The sequence below is a fragment of the Vulpes vulpes genome, chromosome 4 (assembly GCF_048418805.1).
Source record: "Vulpes vulpes isolate BD-2025 chromosome 4, VulVul3, whole genome shotgun sequence".
NCBI classification, from domain to species: Eukaryota; Metazoa; Chordata; class Mammalia; order Carnivora; family Canidae; genus Vulpes; species Vulpes vulpes.
Window position 1 is genome coordinate 31459632 of NC_132783.1, and position 22154 is coordinate 31481785.

The following is a 22154-nucleotide window of genomic DNA, read 5'->3' on the forward strand; positions in this document are numbered from 1 at the left end:
ATTTTAGAGAGAAAAAAAGAGAGAGCCAGGGGAAGGGACAGAAGGAGAGGGAGAGTCTTCAGTAGACTCCATGCTCAGCGCATAGATGACACGGAGATCACCACCTGAACCAAAACCAAGAGTAGGAAGCTTAACCTACTGCGCCACCCAAGTGCCCCTATACTACTGGGATTTTTTTTAAGATAAAAAAATAAATTTCATGAATCCCTCATTTTTCCCATTTTCTCAAGCAGGAGTCATAATATCAGTCTAACAGCTACCTTAGGAGACCTCTAGCAACCTTACTTTAAAATGCTATTTTCACCTATTTAGTAAAAAAAAAAAAAAAAAAAAAGAGAGAATCACCAGTGGCTACCAAATGAAAGAATCATTTCTTTGGTTTTTGTTATTTGAGGCTAAATCATGAATAATGCTGAACTGAAAAGTACACATGAGGATGAACTATACAGGAAAAAAAAAAATGGCAAGCACATAAACTATAGGAAAGAATTTAAGCTTTCGTAGCCTGCCAGCCCAGCAGCTCAACAATTCAGGAAAAAGAGGGGGAAAAGAAAGAGAGGCAAACCAAGAAACAGACTCTTAACTCTAGAGAACAAACTGAGGGTTACCATAGGGGAGGGAGTGACAGAGGGGTGAAACAGGTGATGGGGATGAAGAAAGGTGATGAGCACCAGGTGCTGTATGGAAGTATGGAATCACACTATATTGTACACCTGAACCTAATATTACACTGTACATTAACTGGTATTTGAATAAAAACTTGAAAGAAAACCTATAATTTTAAACAAGAATTAATCAAAGTGTTTTTGCATTAAAGGAAAAACAAAATAAAGGCTAAAGGGAAATTTGGGACACCTGGGTGGCTCAGTAGTTGAGTGTCTGCCTCCAGCTCAGGGCATGGTCCCAGAGTCCTGGGACTGAGTCCCACATCAGGCTCCCCTCCAGGAGCCTGCTCCTCCCTCTGCCTATGTCTACGTCTCTCTCATTAAATAAATAAATGAATGAAATCTTTACCAAAAAAAGGCTAAAGGGAAATTTAAAATCATGTCTATATGTGGTGAATTGAGCTATTTAGAAAAATGAAGTGGATGATTTAGTCCCCAAAGCAGATTATGTAGTCTGGCAAGCTGAATAGCTAAATTTCTCAGTACTTTTAAGTTTCCCCAGCATTTCGTATTATGAAGACTGCAATAAGATGAAAAAATACATCAATCATAACTACCACCAGAGGTCAACCTTGGTACTACATGAAATATTGTTAGAATAATTTCATCTCTCTTCAAAGCACCTTTTATAAGTAAGCCTAGGAAAATAACATCCAGTAAAATTAAAAATAAAAAAAAATCAAATCAAATCTATCAAAGTAAAGACTAATTATGAATCATTACCGGTGCTTTTAAATAAATACCAACAGCATTTTTCACAGAACTAGAACAAATAATCCTAAATTGTGTATGGAACTGATGAGAGAGCAGAAGTCTATCTGAGGACAAAGCATAAACTGATACCCCACACCCCCAGCCCAGGTAGGATACCTGTGACATTCCTCAGGCTCTCCTGGCTGCCCTATTTTTTTTTTTTTTTTTTTTTATCAATAACCTAGCTTCCCGAAGGAAATGTAGATACAATTAAATGTCCTTATAACCTGCAGCCCATAGACAAGATACTTGAAATAGGCAGAGCATAATGTTCCTCCAGGAAGTTCCCAACAGTCTTAAAGTTAATGCTTTGCCAGAGGAAAACAACATTAACTTGACAATGGCCTCCAATATCTTGCAGATCCTCCTCAGCATAAGAAAATCCTTTCCTTACCTCCAACTCCCAGATACATAATCAGCCACCCCTCACAAGCCCAGGGCACCAGCTCTTCCTTCCCACAGGTCCTGTCCCCAGGCTTTAGTAAAACCACCACTTTGCACCAAAGACATCTTAAGAATTCTTTCCTGGTCGTTGGCTCCAGACCTCACGGTACCAACCCCGCCTATACTGTCTATATTCCAAAACTACATCAGAGCCCCAAAACACCTGAATAGCCAGAGCAATCTTGCGAAAGAAGAACAAAGCTGAAGGTATTACAATCCTGATTTCAAGATACACTACAAAGCTATAATAATCAAAACAGTAAGGTACCAGCACAAAAACATACATAAAGATCAATAGAACAGGACAGAGAGACTGGAAAAAACCCACACCTACATGGTCAATTAACCTGCGACAAAGGACACAAGCACACAAAGAGGGGAAAAGAGTTTTTTTGATAAATGCTGCTGGAAAAACAGCAGATACATCCAAAAGAATGAAACTGGACTACTTTCTTACACAAAAATAAAATTGAAAATAAAATGAATTAAAAACATAAATTTGAGACCTGAGGCTATAAAACTCCGAGAAGAAAATATGGATAGTAATCCTTTGGAAATCATCCTTAGCAACATTTTTCTACATAGGTCTCCTCAGGCAAGGGAAACAAAAACAAAAAATATACTGGAACTACACAAAAATGAAAAGCTTTTACACAGCAAAGGAAACCATCAACAAAACAAAGAGGCAACCTAGTGACTGGGAGAAGACATTTGCAAATGATATATGTGATAAGGGGCTAATATCCAAAATATATAAAGAACCTACACAACTCAACACAAAAACAAACAAAAAAATCTGATAAAAAATTAGGCAGAGGACCTGAAAGAGACATTTTTCCACAGAAGACATGAGGATGATCAACAAACTCACAAAAAGATGCTCAACATCACTAATCATCAAGGAAAGGAAAATTAAAACCACAGTGGAGTATCACCTCACACCAGTCAGAATGGCTAGTACCAAAAAGACAAGAGATAACAAGTGTAGGTGAGGATGTAGAGAAAAGGGAACCTTGTGCATTGTTGATGGAAATGTAAATTAGTGCAGCTACTATGGAAAAAAGTATGGAGGTTCCTCAAAACATTAAAAATAGAAATATCATATGATCCAATAATTCCACTACTAGGTATTTATCCAAAGAAAATGAAAACATAAATTTGAAAATTTATATGTTTACTGTAGCATTATTTACAAAAGCCAAGATACGGAAGTCACCAAAGTACCCACTGATAGATGAATAAAGAAGATGTAGTGTATATGCACAATATATTACTCAGCCACAAAAAGAAATGAGAACTTACCATTGGCAACAACACGGATGGACTGAGAGGGTATTATGCTAAGTGAAACAAGTCAGAAAAAGACAAGTATGGTATAAATTTCACTTATATGAGAAATCTAAAAAAAAACAAATGAACAAACCCAAAACATTTAAATATAGAGAACTGGTGGTGGCCAAAGGAAAATTGGGAGGGCTGTGTGTAAAATAGGTAAAAGAGTTTAAGAGGTACAAACTTCCAGTTCTAAAATAATTAAGTCATGGAATTGAAATGTAGAACATAGGAAATATAGTCAGTAATATTGTAATAACATCAGATGGTGACAAATAGTGACTATAGTTACTGTGATGAGCACTGAGGAAGGTACAGAATTGTCCAATCACTATTTGCCACCTGAAACTAATATAACACTGAATGTGTATTTTACTTTAATTTAAAAGAGAAAATAAAATTAATTTCTGTATCCACTAGACAATTTAAGCTCCAAAAGGATAGAGATTTTAGTAAAAGCAGGTAACTATTTTATTCTCATTGCTAACCATGTAGTAAGTACTTAATAAATATTTACTGAATGAACTGACTGCAATTACGATTTTGAACCAGGATATGCAGTTGGACCACAGGCACTGCCACCTACAGTCCCATCTTTTCCTTTAATCTTAAATGAATGAAGTGCAATTTTATCAACTGCCTTACTTCTCAACAAAATCATAGTCAAAAGCTTTTGCCTGAGGCATTGTAATCTGAATTACAGAGAAAATTTCTAGGGTAATGTGTATTGCAGTTGGAGGAAGAAAGCAGCAAAATACAGATTCCGTCTCAGCTTTTCCTTAAATCTAGGGATCTTTTTTCATAACTTCTTACTCATTCAATGTGTAAATGACCAAGAAAACGACTACGATATTTTTTATTTATTTATTCATGAGAGAGAGAGAGGCAGAGGGAGAAGCAGACTCCATGCCAGGAGCCTGATGTTGGACTCGGTCCCAGGACTCCAAGATCACGCCCTGGGCCGAAGGCAGGTGCTAAACCACTGAGCCACCCAGGGATCCCCATGACCGTGATATTAAATAACAAAAGAATGTGAGGAGAAGCTGGAATTTATTGGATGTCATAATAGGCATATGAGAGACAGCTGGGGCATAATTTTCCTCCTCTTTCCTAGTAACAGGATCCTCTGCTTTAGCTCGGCTCAGCGCCAGAAAGACCAAAGTCATTTCGCAGCCTGTCTAGGAGCTAGTTTTAGGGATAAAGTAAGTTCTGGTGAAAGTACATGGGCAAAAAGCGGAAGTGATACGTGCAATCTCTAATTTATTCCTTTAGAGGTTTCACTTTTCACTTTCCTGGTGGCTGGAAGAAAAACATGGTAATGATTAACATCCTGGACCATGCAGGCTGAAGTATACAGCAGGAAAGGTCCAACAACAAAGATCCGTGAGTGACGCTGTGGAAGGAGACTATCAGCCCTGCCTTGCTCGTGCCTATTATGACCATTCTCTGGGAAGCCACTACACTACTTTTTTCTAAAGTCATTGTTTTTTGAGCCTCTGTTTCCAGCACTGGGGTGACCAGCCATCCTGCTTTGCCCAGAACTGAGGGGATTTTCAGGATGTGGAACTGCTGGTGTCATTATCTGCCAAACCAGAACAAGCTGGTCGCCCTCTAGCTCAGGTCTACCACCCATTTTTTTTTTTTTAAGATTTTATTTATTTATTTGAGAGAGAGAGAGCAAGAGCATGAGTAGGGGGAGAAGGAGAAGCGGACTCCCTGCTGAGCTGGGAACGTGACCTGGCCCTCGATGCCAGGCCCCTGGGATCATGACCTGAGTCGAAGGGAGACACTTAACAGACTGAGCCACCCAGGTGCCCCTTGGGTCTTCCATCCTAACATAACACTATTAACAGCAGATCTTAAAAAGAGCTGTGCTTTGTACTATGTACCTTCCTTGCCTCATAGGTTTTATGAGCATGATCTCATTCTACACTGAGACCTCACCAAGGGAAAAGAGTTGTTCTCATCTCACAGACAAGAATAAGATTGAGGAAGATAAGAACTTTAGCAAGATCTAGCATCTTGTATACTGCCAAAGTTCAGGTCCTCAACCATATAACCCACTTTCATATCCCACCATGTGAAGAAGAAAACGAAGCTGAAAAAACATTTTAACTGTGGACAAAATATGAGGAAACTGCTTTATTGCTAGAGACCTAGCTGTCCAACAGCCCAGGCTTAAGCATTTACTTCCATATGCAGGCAGTATCTTGTGCTGAATTTCATTAGGACTTCCTTCTTGCAAGTAAACTACTAAAAGGAAGCAGCTCCCTAAAATCACACAGTGAAATGGGAACACCCTGACTGAGGGTGGGAGGCTGGGGAGAAATAACTTAGAAAATTAAGGCCATCTATTGTTGGTTAATACTGCTATTAATCTGGCTGTAGTCAGGCATTTTTAATTAATTAGGAGTGCAATAGGGCTAAAAACCTTACATAGGCATTAGAACCACTCAGGTTGGCTGCTGGCAGTTAATAAAGATAGAGAACTCAGATTTTCAAATTAATAATTCCTCAAATTAATAGCTTTGATTCATTAGGGAAAATCAGATACTTATGTATTTGTATGGAAGCGCACACATAACCACAGAAATACAACTGGAATATGCTAAATGCAAAGGGAGAAATCGCATTCCATTTCACAAATTAAAAATAACAAATTAACCCAAGGCTACTTGTCAAAAGCTTTTATTCAAAATTTCTAACACACTTTCACGTTTTTAAAAATAGTTTTTGTGTCTAATAACAAAATCAAAAGGCACAATAGAAGATATTCTATCATTAATACCACATTCCTTTCACTGACATGTCATCTTAAAGAAAATGAGACTAAGATAAATTTCTAAAAGTACCATACAGGCAGATCTTTCTTTATTCACACAAAATAATGAAAGAAATAAATCAGTAGCAAGCCCATTTAAAAATTTTAATTCTGGGGCAGTCTGGGTGGCTCAGTGGTTTAGCACTGCCTTCAGCCCAGGGTGTGATCCTGGAGGCCCGGATCGAGACCCATGTCAGGCTCTGGGCATGAAGCCTGCTTCTCCCTCTGCCTGTGTCTGTGCCTCTCTGTGTCTCTCATGAATAAATAAAATATTTTTAAAATAAAAGAAAATTAAATAAAATCTTAAGATAAAAAATAAATAAAAATAAAAATTTTAATTCTGCACCTGGGATTTTAATGAGGGCCAAGGGGCACACGAAAAACCTCCTTGTAAAGGAGAGGTTATAAAGAACATTTCTGGTGTCCTTTATTGTTCCTGTGGCATTCCAAGTTAGCTGCGCTTCACCACTTTTCTACACTACCAGTATCTTTTCAGACATCTAGTACAGATGGTGAACCTGTCATGAGAAACCCAATGCTATACCCTTATCAGTGATAGTTGGCCCGGGCCCTCCTGGGGCACTTTTCCAAAATCATCAGGTGGGAAGGTAAGATTAAAAACAAGCAAAAGGGTAGCCCAGGTGGCTCAGCAGTTTAGTGCCGCCTTCAGCCCGGGGCGTGATCCTGGAGACCCAGGATCGAGTCCCACCCATATCGGGCTCCCTGTGTGGAGCCTGCTTCTCCCTCTGTCTCTGCCTCTCTCTCTGTGTGAGAACAAATAAATAAATCTTTAAAAAAAAATAAAATAAAAACCAGCAAAAGAGGGGAAAGAAAAATAGGATAATATGGATACCAAGATACTGCCACTCAGTACCTTGAATATAACATATATCAAATTAATGCTTGATAATAGTGATTAAATATAACTATATTAAACACAGATTTAATTATCTAATAAAATAGTTATCAAATGTTCGTGTTCAAAACAATCACCTGTGGTGTTACTAAAAATGCAGATTCCAGGGTTTCTTCATCCCCCACAGGGAGCCTGCTTCTCCCTCTGTCTATGTCTCTGCTTTTCTCTGTGTCTCTCATGAATAAATAAAATATTTGAAAAAAAAAAGATTCAGGGTAAAGCCAAGAAGTAGAATTAATAATAATAAAACCTGATTAACAGTGCTCAAGTGGTCAACAATACAGTAACTACTGGAAAACAAATTATTTTTTAAATGCACATACACAAAAGGCAATTTGCTTAAAATAATGAAAGGACCTAATTTACCTATATAATTTTTTAAGGGACAGTAATGTGGTAAGTGAGCCAATTTTTGAACATATGGCTATGTTCCAGTGGCTCTCAACTCTAACCAGACTTTATAATCACCTGGGATGCCTATAGGATCTAGAGAAGCCTGAAAACCTACCTATCAGCTCTTAGCTTATCAATTAAATCAGAATTTCTGGAGATAAGACTTTGGTTTTAGCTTTTTTTTTTTTTTTTTTTTTGCTTTTTTAATGCTTGTCAAGTAATTACAGTATTGAGAACCTCTGGGCTGCCCTTACACACACAGTCATAGCAAAACATGCCAAAGTAAACAACTAATCCAACCCATTTTGGTTGTTTTTAATAAACTGAGGGGCAGAATGTGTATGTAGCAAAGTATTAACAGAAAAGCATTTTGAAATCGATACCTAGTTTTTCTTTATCCCTAAAATGTTTTCATCACATGGAAAAACTGAATTGATTATATTTACTATCAGAGATCACTGGTTCTCCACCTTAGGCCTGCATCAAAACCACCTGGAGAACCTATTAAGACAGACTATTGGCTTCATCCTCACAGTTTCAGATTCTAGAGGTATGGGATGGTCCCCCAAATTTGCATTTCTAACAAATTCCCAGGTGATGCTGGTACTGCTAGTTCAGGCACCATTTCAAGAATCACAGAGATAAAAGTTTGCAATTTTAAAAAATGCAATTGTCTTTTTTAATAAAGAAAATAGTGGCTAATATTAAGACACTTTTGATTTTTATCCCATACCCGGTTTTAAAATATATATGATATACAAATCATACAGGAATAAGTGTGGGTTTCTTTTCTCTTCATCTCTTCAAAACCAGCCTGGTACAGTTATCTCCATGCAACTGCATCATGTGATCAACATTCAGCAAAACAATAAGGAAATTCTTTGTTTTTATTCTGATCTCATCTTTAAACAAACGAAAAAAGTTTCATAGATGAGACTGCATAACACTTTAAGTTCTTATAAGTACAGGCTTTCTTAAAAGAAAACTAATGTTTGGCAATGTTTTAAAATGTTTCATTAGGACTTTTTATAATTGTCTTTTATTAGGATTTTAACTTGTGGAATACCACAGTGAATGGGAAGAAGACCCAGATCAACACAACAGGACAAATTCACATATGGAGAAACAGTTTTTGTTTTGTTTTTGTTTTTTTTTTTACTATAATTTTTTAAAGTATCTACGTCCAAAGTGAGGCTCGAACTCAACAACCCTGAGATCAAGAGTCACGTGGTTCTACTGACTGAGCCAAAAAGGCACCCCAGGAAACACCTTTTTAAAACATCATTACATGATAGTCTTAAGGCTGCAGAAATGTATTAGGGTCACAAAATATCATAGGTTGTTTCTCTTCCTTATTAATAAAATCCTTTTTGTTAATATTACTGGTTTAAGTGGATTTTTAACATTTTCTACATTAACATTATTAACACTCACAAAATAAATTGCCAAGTGATATCTTAAACACATTTTAGAACCAAAAACATTGGCACAACTATAACCAAAAACAAATCAAAAAACAAACTTCTGGATATTTCTGTTTAATTCCTTGGAAGTCCACATGAACAAACAACAAACTTTCCCAATGCTGTCTTATAAAATACCTGCATAATCACCTCATAATCATAAGAGAAGGTTACTATGAGCTATTAGATAAAAGAGCAAAGTTATATCATTCCCCAGAAGAGAAAGATTTGGGTAGGTTCTGTAGAAAGACAGAATGCATTTCTCTGATGCTTCCTCACTAACATGTGAAAATGTAATTTTGTGCCTTCTTAACATCTAGAATTATACGTGGTATTCAGCATAATGAAGCAAGTCCAGAGAAATCTTTCATATAGCATCACCATTGTTATTAGTCTTGGAAACAATACAAATTTACTTGAATACTGGTACTTAATACACTTGTTATGAAATGATACCAAATATTTTTAAAATATGTATTTTCATTTAAAACATGTCAAAGTATGAGATGCCTGGGTGGCTCTGTCAGTTAAGCATCTGCCTTTGGCTCAGGTCATGATCCTAGGGTCCTGGAATGGAGTTCCATGTTGGGCACTCTGCTGGGCAGGAAGTCCACTCCTCCCTCTTTCTCTGCCTCTTCCCCTAGCTTGTGCTCTCTCTCTCTCAAATAAATAAATAAAATCTTTAAAAAAACAAAGTCCCAATTTAAAGACTAAAGATAACTGAGTCCAAATCTTCTCATTTGTAAAGAAAGGGACAAGTTCTCGGGGGGGGGGGGGGGGGGGCAGTTGCCTAGCATCACCTGGGTAAGTTTGTAGTTACTCACTGACAGAGTGGGACCTAGCACTCAGGTTTCCTGGGTCCTAATTCACTATCTCTTATCTGTACCATATAAAGACTCTCCAAAGTGGCCACTGCCTTATGTCAGGCGATAGATAACTTTTTCCTAAATTCTGAGACACCCAAATCAGAAGCAGTTTCTGAAAAGCTTTAATAATGACCTCTTTAAACCTTTTTTACAAAAACTTTTAAATTTTATGCTAGGTTTTTAAAAATCACCATGTATTCTAGCTCTAAGGCAGAAGAGTTCTATCATATAATAGGCTGCTTGAAAAAAAAAATAGGCTGCTTGTTGAATGAATGTCTGAATTAATTCGCCTATGTTACAGATACTCACTATACAGACCTCCAGGAATCAACATGTCTAGTTCAAAACATCTCATGTCTTTTTGGGCAGAGAAGTATGAGGAGGAATAGGAATGCATTTAAGGAGTATCAAAATTGTAAGCTGAAGTATTTTTACTGTCAAAATAACGATGAAAAAGCATAAAGCAGTTGGGGTTCTTATTCAGGCTGGACTACTACTATACAAGGTGATCTGAATAAAATACCAGCTCCTGTGTAAGTGATGGGCACACCCCTATGACCCCACATACACCTTTACCCACATCCTCCCCTCCCCGACCACTAGGGTCCCTCTTCTGATTTCCCCACCAAAGGCAGGAACATTACCTCCAGAAGGGCAGGCAGGTGTAGGAAGAAAGAGTGGGACAGCAAAAGCAAGGAGCAGAACAGCCAGAGGACCTTGTTTCTGTAGATTCTGCATAGTTGTGAAATCTGAACAAGAACAATATCCCAAAGCATATGCCAAATAAATTCTAACTGACCAAAATACCACAGTTACCTCCCAAATGGGCTCAATAATTAAAAAAAAAAAAAAAAAAAAAAGAAAAAAAAATAAGAAGAGGCAAACAGCAGACTCAGGCATCACTTCTTATGAATAGTTTAACCAAACCTGTTTATTTTCTTTTCAGTTTGGTTGAAGAAATTCCTTAAAATGTTCTCATTCCTATTCCCACTCCTACTGCCCCTGCGCAGAAGGAGACAGAAGAAGAGACATTTAGAACCAGAGCATTTTGCCAATTACCAAAGGAGGAAATAAGCACAGAAGAGGGAAAAAAAGAACTCTGCCTGGACTGGTGCTTTAAATTAATTGGTATGAAATGTCTTATCTGGGGGTGGGGAGGAAGGGAGCAATTCAAATGTCTCCTAAGTCAGATCTTCCTAATATGTGTAATCATTTCTTTCTCCAACTACGGTTTCATGACATCAGGTGTGCTTATATTCAGATATAAACACAGAATACAAAAAATAAAAAAATAAAAAAAAATAAACACAGAATACAAAACTAAATACATGTAATTATCTCTGTCATTATTTCCTTTTATTAGCCTTGCCTAGAGTTAGCTGTGCATGTACTTCCATCCATTAGAAGCCCCAGGTAAATTCAAAAAGACAAACCTACTAAGTGACAATAAATATTATAATAAAGAGTACAAAGGACTCACAATGTAGAGGTAACAGATAATAACATCCAACTTTGGTGTGACTAAGCGATACAGCTTTCTACATAGCACATTTCATTTAAAAGCAAAATAAGGGAATATTTCAAGGTTGAATTATACAAATATGGAAAGAACAAAGATAAAGCATCAACATACATATAGAAAATTGGAGAATGCGTCTCCCTTGCTGCCCTAGTCACTAAAGGTACCACTCAATTTTGTTTTAAAATCCTATCTGTGATCAATGTGTTTGTCTGAGACATTATGAGGCAACTATGGGCAAAGGCCCACCTTCTAAGGGCTCATACTCTTCTCAGAGAATTAACCTAATTCAGTATTAAAGGATCATCAATATAAGTAGGAAACAAAGTCAAAGAAAATCAAGAGACTGGGAAGCAGTAGTCTGAGATGGAACTTAAGTGTCAATATGGTTAAAGATGAAAATTTGCAAGTCCAGAGAGAAAAAAAAGCAGGACAAATCAGGTGGGGGAATATCCTGAAACAAATACCTCTAGGAATAAATGGAACCTGATAGATGGGGACCTATTGGAGGGTGATCAGAATGCAGCTGGACAGTAAGGCCCCAAAAGCCGGAATTTCCCACGTGAAAATTAATGGCACAGTTGAATGGCACTCTTGGAAGCCAAATGGGTCCCAGTAAGAGATGGAGAGAAGAGGAACAAAGGAGCAGGGTGTGGTGAGAAGGAGGCACTGATGTGGTCAGCAAGTGACAGGGACTGAATCAGGCAGCAGAAGCTAAGTGTAAAGTATCAATGTGTGAAAGGTCTTCATGAAGAAGACAGTGAGTGATGGAGTTAGGGACCAGCTGGATATAAGGGGAAAAAAGGAGGCTAGATCCCAAAATGGCACCCAAGTCTATGCCCAAAGAGAGGCAAATGAGGGTGTCAGACCTGAGTTTGGAAGCTGAGCTGAAACTCTACAGAGGAAATACCTAAGAAGTCAGAGCTAGACTTGCAAACTGTGAATCCTCTATTTATAAATAAAAATGCAGTGTATGAGTGAGAATAGCCAACCATTCCAGGGGCTCAAGGGGAAGAAAATCTCAGGTAATGGGTAAAGAGTCTCTCGTGAGGCCTAAGGAAAGACTTATTTAAAGGATGAATGGATAAAGAAGATGTGGTCTATGTATACAATGGAATATTACTCAGCCATTAGAAACGACAAATCCCCACCATTTGCTTCAACGTGGATGGAACTGGAGGGTATTATGCTGAGTGAAGTAAGTCAATCGGAGAAGGACAAACATTATATGGTCTCATTCATTTGGGGAATATAAATAATAGTGAAAGGGAATAGAAGGGAAGGGAGAAGAAGTGTGTGGGAAATATCAGAAAGGGAGACAGAACATAAAGACTCCTAACTCTGGGAAACGAACTAGGGGTGGTGGAAGGGGAGGAGGGAGGGGGGTGGAGGTGAATGGGTGACGGGCACTGAGGGGGGCACTTGACGGGATGAGCATTGGGTGTTATTCTGTATGTTGGCAAATTGAACACCAATAAAAAATAAATTTATTTAAAAATAAATAAATAAAATAAAGGTCATTTCAGGTGCACCTGGGTGGCTCAGTCGGTTAAGCGTCTGCCTTCAACTCAGGGTCCTGGGATGGACCCCCTTACTAGGCTCCCTGCTCAATGGGGAGTCTCCTTCTCACTCTTCCCTTTCCCCCGCTCCTGTGCGTTCTCTCTCTCTCTCTCTCTCAAATAACTAAATAAAATTTAAAAAATAAAAATAAAAATAAAGGTCATTTCATGGCATCCAGGTTTCAGCAGGTGGTGAGCTACAGTTCCAGGGCACCACTCTAGGAAAGAAGCCTGTGTTCCAACACCAAATCCTCACAGACTATCCTAGTGATCTCCAGAAGTTACTTAAGAGCTCTGCATTCCCAGGTCATGGTTTATAAAACATGACTACCTACTGGACAACCCTCAGGGTGGAAGGAGGATAAAACGATTAGGGTATATGAGTAAGAAATTTGATTACAAATAAGCTGTATGAATAGAACATTTCACTACTGTTCAAGGGAACTATGTAATACTTCAAACACAAAGTTAGTGTTAAGAGATGTTAACTACAACATTTTCCCATGAATATTCCCAGTAAGCCTCAGCTCTGACCCTGTAAAGCGTTCCCTAGATTGGATATTGAAGACCACAGGTGTTTGCTTGTTTTAATTAAACTCATTCTCAGACCAAAGCTTACACAAAGCCTATAACGGACACTGAAACACTTGACTTCTTCCTCTTTTTTTGTTTTCCCCTTCACTATTGTTTCTCCTTTCCCTCTGTTCACCTAGTTCTAATTCCCTATTTCTTATTTCCTTCTTTCAGTTCCCTTTACTCTCACTCTAGCTCCTTGAAGACACGTTCTCACAAATGCCCCCAACGGATTTTCAAAACCCTGGAGAAAGAGTCAGTGATTAGCATTAATATTCCTTAAAATAGTTCCACCCTTGACCTTATCCACAAATTTCACTGCTTTCCTTACCATTTAAATAGATGGGCAAACCTGCTTGACCAGTTTCCCTCTAAGCCCTGCTCTTTCTGATTGGCTGGTGTGTACAAACGAACAACAGGTACAGCCCAACAAATGCAAAAGCTATGTAAAGCACAAGGCTTTTCTTCCTGAGAACCTACTGGGAAGGGCCTGCAGGCCCTGCACTATCCAATACTATCCAATCTTAAAGCAACTCTCTCAAAGCAGGAAGGCAACATACCGAAGTATTCATTCATTCCACTGCTAATTAAAACAAACAGGAACACACAAAAACCACAACAGAAATCTTTCTGCTGATGTCTCCTCTTAAGAACAAGGGATGTTATGATGAGGGATCACATTAAGCCTTTATCTTAAATTTAGAAGTTTAAAAAAGTCTGGTGGATGGAACTCCATTCAAAATGTGGTACAGAGAGCAGCCTGGGTGGCTCAGCGGTTTAGCGCCGCCTTCAGTCCAGGGTGTGATCCTGGAGACCTGGGATCGAGTCCTGCGCGTCGGGTTCCCTGCATGGAGACTGTTTCTTACTCTGCCTGTGTCTCTGCCTCTCTCTCTCTCTCTCTCTGTCTCTCATGAATAAATAAATAAAATCTTTAAAAAAACAAACAAAAAACAAAATGTGGTACAGAGGTGTGTCCAAGTTTGGTGGTGGTGTGCTAGTGGTGTATATCGACTTAAATAGATTAGAGAAATTTGAATTTGCAAAGCAGATTAATGGAAAAAGGATTCTTTTTATGGAAAGATTTACTTTGATATTGCTGTAAATAGCAGTGCATCTCTTGATACACTTATATGCTTAGTGCCCACATTTGTCCATATTTTTTACTGTAAAATATATGAAACATACAGAAAAGCCCTATAAAGATTAACAAACATCTGTATATCCATCACCTTTATTTTAAATTCTATAAATATGACTCGGTTTATAAAAACTGAATTTTTATACAACTATTCAAATACAGCATATTCGTACACTAGATTCTACTTTCTTTAAAAAAATATATTTTTTAAATTCATGGGGACATATTATTAAACTAAAATGACTCACTTGGAGGAAAATCAGCACCACAGTTATTACTTATTAAAGCCAGTTATAGCCAATGTAACAGCTAAAAAATTATGACTTGATTTCTTGAAAATATATCAAGTATTAATTTTTTAAAAATAGAATTGAAAAATACAAAATAATTTTACACGTATTATATATCAATAATATTCCAATATCAAGCAAATATCTACCAAATTGGTTATAATGTAAATTTTTTAGTGAACTGGGATACCTACAGAAGTATTTCTATTCTTGGAGCACTTGGGTGGCTCAGTGGTTGAGCATCCGCCTTTGGCTCAGGGCGTGATCCTGTGATCCCAGGGTCCTGGGTTTGAGTCCCACATCATGTTCCCCATGGGGAACCTGCTTCTTCCTCTGCCTACATCTCTGCCTCTCTCTGTCTTGTGAATAAATAAATTATTTTTTTAAAAAATTCTAAAAACTAAGTATACACCAAGTGCCACATGACAAGTGGTAAATAATGGTAATAAGCATGTACTGAAACATACCAATTTGAACTAAAAAAGAAAAATCTATAGTATTTATAACAAATTAATCACCAATATGCCTTACAATCAATTAGTAAATAATATGCATTATGTTCGATTGTTGATTGGTTCCCAAACCAGTTCATACATGCAAACATTTTCTCAAGATGCTCACTAATTACAGGGTGAAAAATGTATACACATAGTAAAACAGAAATTTAATTTTAGATGTTTATCTCCGATATAAAGCATTACCCATCCAAATAGAGAAAATCCAAGGGAAAAAAAAGTAGGCATTTTTAAATATTACTATGGTACACCTAATTTTTTTAAAAACAAATAATAAATCAGTCTTTCTCCTATTATACAAGTTAGTAATTGCTTCCCATAGTGTTGACTTTTAAGACCATATAAGATATGAAAGTACCTTCTGATCATCAAATATTAATATCATTTGTCTTCTTGTTTTTGTTCAGACTCTTCTAAAATGAATAATCTATGCCCTTATTAGATTATCTAAAAAAACTAGAACTCACTTATAATACCAAAAATAATTTAACAAGACATTTAAAATGTCTACGATTTGACTACCAGATGCTTTTATTTTTTTTTTTTTTTTAAGATTTTATTTATTTATCCATGAGAGACACAGAGAGAGAGGCAGAGACACAGGCAGAGGGAGAAGCAGGCTCTATGCAGGGAGCCCGACGTGGGATTCCATCCCGGGTCTCCAGGATCACGCCCTGCGCTGAAGGCAGCGCCAAAGCACTGAGCCACCTGGGCTGCCCGGGGCTACCCCTACCAGATGCTTTTTTTTTTTTTTTTTATGATAGTCACACACACAGAGAGAGAGAGAGAGAGAGAGAGAGAGGCAGAGACACAGGCAGAGGGAGAAGCAGGCTCCATGCACCGGGAGCCCGACGTGGGATTCGATCCCGGGTCTCCAGGATCGCACCCTGGGCCAAAGGCAGGCGCCAAACCGCTGCGCCACCCAGGGATCCCAGATGCTTTTAAAAACACAACCTATATACTACAGAACTCTCCAGGCTGGTAGAAGCGTGGCTTGTCCTGAGGATCCCAACAACTCCCCCAGAGCTCTTGCAATTCCCACCCTCTCCTCAAGGAAGGCTTTCCGATGCTCTCTCTGCTCCCTTCAAAACTTCCAATTGCCCCTAATTTTACCGGCTTCCTCCCCAAAGGCTGTAAATCTGATCAAGTTTTCCTCTGAAATATATCTTTAATCACCCTCCTTGATCCCTGAGAGCACGTACTGCTGAAAGCAATAGTCTCTACAGACCAACTAATCACCAAATCCAAATTCTGCTTTTCATAAAAAACAGCCAGCATTTAATGAACGCAAATCAATAACCTCTTAGGTACGGAGCTTGCCAGACTTTAATCTCATCTGATCTTCACCGTAGCCACATGGTGTAGGCACTTGGACTCTCTTTTTGTAAATGAGAACTATAGTCTAAGTTCAAGGCACAGAGTTAGGGGCAGAACCAGGACTGTCCAATACCTTTCATTTTAGTACTTAATTTTACTTCTTGAACTTCTTTCCTCCTTCAGCTACTAAAAAAGCTGTTCTCCCCCAATTTTCCTCCTGCTTTTCACTCTGTACTTCTCATTCCTTACTGCTCCCCTATTTCTCACCTAACGTTTACATTTTAAGATTCCCCAGGCTTTTATCTCCCTCTTACTCTTTGTACCTATCCTGAAAGGCATATCGATTTCATTTTTTTTTTCAACCACCCATGTACTGAAAACTGCTAAATCAGTGCATCCATCCATCCATCCATCCGTCCATTTGTCCACCTACCTATTTAACCATCCGTTTATCTACCTTATTTATCCAGCCAAGACCTCTCTACTCGGAACTTCTGTGCAATGATCCACTGGACCAGCCTCTTCGGTTGGATTTTCTGTAAGTACTTCACATTCATTTCCAAAACGGAACTCGATCACCCTTGCTCCTCCAACCTGCCTCTCCTTTAAAGTTCCTATCCCATCCTCATATGTCACCTACCATGTAATCACTCACCAGAGATTCTCCTACCTTATCATCCATGTGATCAAACCCTTTTCTTCACCTCACTGCTACCACACTACAGTATAAGGTCCTCAACAAGATCACTCCAATACCTTCCAAACCACCAATCCTGTCTCATATTCCTCAGATCCATCCTTGTTGATGGCTGTGAGAGTTAACTTTTCATCGTATCACTCTTGTGTTTGGAACAAACTTGGGCAGAAAATGGTCCATATTCTTTATGATGGCAAACAGCCCCCCATGACCTTGCCTGTGCCTATAACACTGACTTTTATGTCACCTTCTCTACAAAGCCTCTCTAGTCTTCTGCTCACTTCCAAATGCCTGTTCAGGGCACTCTGCATATCTTTATCACAGCACTCATAGACTTTACAGCATTATATTGCACTTATTGAAACTAGTTTGTTTTCAATCTATCTAACCTCTTAAAGCCAGAGCCCTTCCAGGGTTTTCTGTGTCTGTATATCCCCAGAGCACAACAATACAATATGCTCTTAATAAATATTTGTTGAATAAAAGAATGAATGCTTGTAAAATGGTTTGGGTTAGAAAGATGTTGATTACTACTATTTTCTAAGGTTAAATTAAACTAATTTATTCAAACTAATTTGATTACGTAGCTCCTTCATACGTAGGTAGGCAAAATAATATTGAAATGATTGACTTAGGGATCCCTGGGTGGCGCAGCAGTTTGGCGTCTGCCTTTGGACAGGGCGCGATCCTGGAGACCCGGGATCGAATCCCACATCGGTCTCCTGGTGCATGGAGCCTGCTTCTCCCCTCTGCCTGTGTCTCTGCCTCTCTCTCTCTCTCTCTGTGTGTGACTATCATAAATAAATAAATTTAAAAAAAAAATGAAATGATTGACTTAGCTTCAACTATGGTTATCAAGATTATCAAGTCATACTTCTTATTCCTGGCTTCCAGAATAAGAAAACTTAACATTACATATGGCTAGCTAGTTTCAATGGCAGAAAGTGGTACAGAAAATACCACTGTATACATATTCCTAAACAAAAGCAATCTGGCCTACTGTAAAAGTACTGTTTTTAAGGGCTACTTCGATTTCTCAGAAAAGCAAAGATTTTTCAGTAGTAGACAGAACCGTCTGGAATTAAGACACCCTTCTAAAGATCTTATACACAAAACATTCTGTAAAACAATATTGTATTAAAACCATTTACGTACAGAAGCCATCCTACTAGGAACCTCAGCCATATAGCTTACAATCCAGCCCAGAAATAAAGCATGAGAACAGCAAGTACCTGTCACAAAGTCCACAGGCTTTATATTCGGTCAATAGCCCACATCATTTCACAGAAAAAAAAAAAGACAACAGATAATACAGCAGCAGGACACGCTCACAGCCTGACAGCAGTAGAAAGTGATAGCTGATAACAGAAAGAGAACCCAGAAAAACCATAAAAGGAAGAATAGTACTTCTGTCTCCAATCTAGTATTTCAACAGGGCAAACTGAGACCATTTACTATAAACAAAAACAGCTCTATACACCTCAACGATTAGCACCATTCAACTCTTTATGAATTCATGCTCATGAAGACAAGCCAACAAAAAAATTAACTTAAATCCAGGGGAGCAAGTAGGAGTGTAAGATTTAGAAATAATTTGCTTTTATAGCTGCATTTTTAAGTTTCAGTAATTGATCATGTGAGGACACAGCCATGGAGAAGATGCACTTATGCAAATAAGCAACGGCCCAGATGGCATCAATATCCATAAACAGAGTATTATTATATAAAATAAAACAATCAAAAGTTCATACTCTCTTGATATATCTGAAAATCTAGTGTAAATTAAGTAGCATCAATTCAATATTTTTTTTTAAGATTTGATTTATTTATTCATGAGAGACCTGGAGAGAGAAAGTGAAGCAGAGACACAGGCAGAGGGAGAAGCAGGCTCCATGCAGGGAGCTGATGCAGGACTCGATCCAGGTACTCCCAGGACTTTGGGATCACACCCCCAGCCAAAGGCAGACACTCAATGCTCAAAGCCACCCAGGTGTCCCAGCATCAACTCAATATTATTTGACAAATAAATATATAACTTTGAAAAGGAGTCTGAAAAATGGGCATGTGGTTATTTTTCTTCCTTTATCATCAATATTTAAGTGGTAACAAAGCTGACAAGGTATTATGAAATGTTTTAAGTAACTTAAATCAAATGTCAAGCTCTTTACACATGAAAAAATAGATTTTATAAGAAATAAATTTTGTTGTAAATATCTTTATTTAATCCACTGGTTTAATTTCCTAATGAGTGCACCAAGTTGTTTTGTTGTTGGTGGTGGTGTTTTGTTTTGTTTTGTTTTGTTTTTGCACCAAGTATTACTACAAGAAGCATAAAGCTCTGAAAATTATATATTTAAAGAGTTTGGATCTCTACATTTGCATTCCTCAGAAAAAGTCAGAAGTATTGTTTCTATTCAGTTATGTCCAGCTACAAAAACACTATTAAGCTTTCACCAAATGTCCAGGCATTATACTTCACTGTAGTCTTTAAACAATCCTATGGCACTAAATCACACAACACTCACTGGATGTCACCTTTATCTTGTGGGTGGCAGGCAAATCAAACAATACTAGAGTATTTCCCTCTGGAATGATCTAGAATTGTTGCTGAATAGTTAGGTTCCTAAAGCCAAACCTCAAACTACCTACCAGAAGATAGTTTTTACATTAGAAAACTAAATCCACTGTTTCCTCTTTGGGATTGGGGGGAAAAAGAATGCTGATTTATGATTTAACTTAGTTAACAAATTCTGGATTCCCTTATCATATAACACTGACTCTTCAATTAATTTAAAAACCTCCAGAGAATAAAGTGTGATTAATCCTAATAGGATTAGAATACCAATTAAACAGGACCTTCTATCCTTTCTTCAAATGGCAATCTTTTTTTTTTTTTTTTTACCCTCTAAGGATATATAAGCACGGCAATTCTGACTGGAGACCTTTTTCCGAACACGAAATTACAGAAAAAGAAACCCCAGCACTCTTGGCAAATAGCCAACCAGCCACACCTTCGGGCTATCAATCTTGAAAAACTCCATACACAAGGGGACAGCCTTAAAGGGACTGTTTTTAAGGTCGTGTTTCTGTTTGTTTGTGTGATCTTTTCTGGGTGCAGCCCACCTGAGATAAAAGGCTACGTCTTAGGAACATGACTCACAGTACAGGTGACTTGGGGTCACTCCTGCTGGAGAACACCGCCCACCGCCACCGCCACCGCCACCGCCCGTCCCCTCCTTAAGAGCGGCTGCTCCACACGCTCTAGCCTCCCAAGGAGTTAGTCTTTGGGGCCCTCAGAAGTCCACCTCGCCCTCCCCCGGGCCCCGAGATGCTTGAAGGTGACGGGAACCGGCGGTGCAGGTACAGGCGCGGCTGTTTCCCCAAGGAGGCGCTTGCCGACGGGCACCTTCACGGCGCTCCACTTCATCCACCTGGAGACCAACCGCTGACTTGCCCCGGACGCACGACTGCGCCCCTCGCCGCCTCCGCCCGTCCCGCCCTCGGCGCGGCCCGCCGCCCGCACCCCCACACCACGCCGCCCCGGCCCCCTCGCCGCTCCTGCAGCCCGGGGAAGGCGCCCTACTTCCCGCAGGCTGCTCTGAGGCCAGGGCACGCCGCAGGGCTCTCGCAACCGCGTGGGTCCCGGGGAGGGGGGTCGCACCGGCAGGCGGGCTGCGGCCGAGGCTCGAAGGTCCCGCCCGAGGGAGCGTGCGAGCGAGCAGGTGCGGGGGCGCGCAGCCCCGGAGACTCCCCACCCCCCACGCGCTCGGCTCGGCCCCCCTTTAGGGAGCGCACGAAGGGGGAGCCTGTCCCGAGAGGTCCGAAACTTCCTGGTCCCCCAGGCCCGCCCGCAGCGGGCTCCCGCCCTGGGGCTCCCGGACGCCCATCCCTCCAGGGTCAAGTGCAAGGTCCTCGGCCAGACCCGCGCCAGGGTGTCCCCTCCCGTCTCGAGTTCGGCGCGCACCTGCTCAAGAAGACCCTCCAACGGGTGCCATATGGAAGAGAGAGGAGCACCGAGCGACCCCGGGCAGCCGGGAACCTCTCCGGCACAGCCCCTCAAGCTCTCTCCCCGCTCCCCACTCCCTACCTCGCTCAGCCCAACCCCCTCGGCCCTTTCCATCCCAGCCCCCCAGCCCCCCAGCCCGGGATCGCAGCCTCGCGCCCCGCGCTCACCTCCGGGAGCAAACAACGCCCATCTCCTCCCCCCGGCCCGCCCCCGGCCTCCCGCGGGAACCGCGCGGTCCCTCTACTCACCTCGGCTCTCGGCTGCTGCGCGTGAGTTTGAATGTGTCTCCGCCGCGTAATCGTATCCGGGGACAGAAGGGACCCGTGTTGGTGCGCCGGATCAGGTGTCGCCGCCTTCGGTGGTTCGGGGGCGTGATGGAGGCTGTGGAGTTAGTGTGTTAGCTTAGGACGGACTCACGGGGCTCGCAACGATGGCAAAGCTTTAACGGTGCCCTCCCTCGGGCCCGCAGCGCGCCTGCTCCTCCGCTGCTCCCCGCGGGTGGCGCCCCCCCAGCCGCGCCCCGCCCCGCGCTCGGCTAGAAGAGCTGGAGCGCGCCCTCTCCTCCCGCGTCCGGCTCGGCGGGGCACGACGCGGGCGCCACGCGCTCAGCCTCGCATCACACGCCAGGGTCTGCGGACGCCTGCGGACGCCTGCTGCCGCCGCCCCGGCCGGGACATGGGTGCGGACGCGCCTTCGTGCGACGCGCTCGCGGGCTGGGCGGGCGGCAGGTCCTGGCACCGGGATGCTCGCCCGGCGCGGCGGCGGGCGGCGGGCGGCGGGCGGGCTGGGACGCTGGGGAGCCCGGGGCCCGCGCGCGCTCGAGCTGGGAACCCTGGGACTGGCACGTGGCCCCGCCCCCGCTCCCCCCGCTCCCCCCGCTCCCCCTG

The 22154-nt window shown here is 40.8% G+C and overlaps 1 protein-coding gene across 2 annotated transcripts in view; it reads right to left on the bottom strand.

The window, feature by feature from the left end:
• Window positions 1–21782, bottom strand: part of UGT8 (UDP glycosyltransferase 8) — an 82635-nt gene extending 60853 nt beyond the window's left edge. The window contains exon 1 of one of the 2 annotated variants that reach the window (XM_026013443.2): window positions 21516–21782. The gene's annotated coding sequence lies outside the window, so the exon portion shown is untranslated. Of the gene's footprint in view, window positions 1–18493; window positions 18692–21515 lie in introns of those variants that run through there. The other variant, XM_072755361.1, reaches the window with a different exon arrangement.
• Between the last annotated feature and the right edge of the window lie 372 nt (window positions 21783–22154).